This window comes from Nanorana parkeri, unplaced genomic scaffold (genome assembly GCF_000935625.1).
Source record: "Nanorana parkeri isolate BGI_ZX_2015 unplaced genomic scaffold, ASM93562v1 scaffold18, whole genome shotgun sequence".
Lineage (NCBI taxonomy): Eukaryota > Metazoa > Chordata > Amphibia > Anura > Dicroglossidae > Nanorana > Nanorana parkeri.
In genome coordinates this window covers 2616208-2617927 of record NW_017306286.1, presented here as the reverse complement: position 1 = coordinate 2617927, position 1720 = coordinate 2616208, and positions in this window count along the sequence as shown.

Here is a 1720-nt window from a genome sequence, read left to right as displayed (position 1 = left end):
ATATTATATTTATTATGTATATAAATAGCACAACACACACATAGGTTGAACTGGTTGGACCTTGGTCTTTATTCAACCTTGCCTACTATGTCAGACTTCTGCAGAGAGACTATTGCTTCCACACAGAGAGAAGGGGTCCTTCTCTGTTATCAGCTCTGCCTAGTTCACCTCTGTAGTCCTGACATACTTCCTGCCCTAGTGTCACAACACTGCTCCTCCATAGATACAGTGTAGTGAGTGAGCATTGTCACCCCAGGACAGCAAGTACAAGTGTTACTGGCAGGATAACCAGGTAAAAATGAAGAAAAAAAAAAAAAAAAAAGGACAGCTAATGCAGCCATCACCTCTAAGGACTGGTAAACTGCAATATATTACATTTTTGTTCTTGGGTTAAAAGGCAGTGACTGTAAACTGAGCGAGTACCCCCTCTAGTGGCTAATCTACATATCTTTATATCTAATACACTAGCAAAATGGAAGTAAAAATATGAGTTGCATAGGAAATGAGTTTTAGGTAAACAATACAATAGTTACTTTTTAATATGAGCTCACTGAAAACACAAAAAACACTTGAACAAAAATAGGCTGGTTAAAAAGTTTGTACAAGTTCAATTTTATTCATACACCGTGCACTCCATATACAATACAATAAATGCCCTGGACACATCATTTCTTCCCTCAAAAGGGACCAGCAACACATATCACTGTTACCACTCAAAGCTGAACTCCAGGCATACAGCCTAATGTTCACCTGTCATATATTCCTATGCTTTACTTGCCAAGTAATTCTATTTTGCCAGTCTTTTGATACAGACAGCCCTGCAAAACAGCAGAGCCAGATCCTTAACCTCCACTGCACATAATTGCACCCCAACCTACTGATCAGGCAATGAGGGAGAGTTAGCACTCTGCTTGCTCCTCCAGTGGACATATTCCGTGTCTGCAGGGCCCGACTAGCTTTAAAAATGGCCCTCCCTCTCCCGTCTAAGCCCTGCTGTGTAGGGGACTACAGAAGGCCGATATCAAGACATTCAGAAACATACACTATCTGCATTTAAAAATAAATTAATCAATAATTTTAAATGAATTACATACCTGCACTGTTTTTTTTATATCTACCTGGAACTCAGCTTGAAGTACATCTTATGAACTGGCTGGTAGACCATGGTTATAAATTGCTGACTTTAGTCAGTCATTCAGCAGTAATCAGTTTGCATATATTTATAAATTATAAACTCTTATCACTTGTTACTTTGAGGAAACCAAAATCAATAATAAAAAAATATATACATTATGATGTAATTAAGACAGGTGCAACAAAATATATGTATACAAAAATGATCATTGCATTTAATCATTTAAGATCACGTGTTAAAGGAAACCTGCCATGAGAAAACATGAAGGCTGCCATTAGTGACTTCTTCTGAAAATGCTAGCTGCCTGTCATCCTAACCTCTTTTCCACTGTTCCATAGTAAATATACCTTTCCTGGTCTCTGTGCTTTCTGAGCTACTGAAGCAGGAAAAGCATAGACACCACAGGGTCAGTATTATAGACCGACAACTAGGATATTTTGTAAGAAGTCAGGAATGGAAGCCTCCTTTCTTTTATGACACATTTACTTTATAAGATCTGCTCAGTGCTTTGCAACCATATGAGATTTACACCACCCTACTGAAAGTAAACCTTCCACAAACCTTGAAATCCAAACTAAACATATG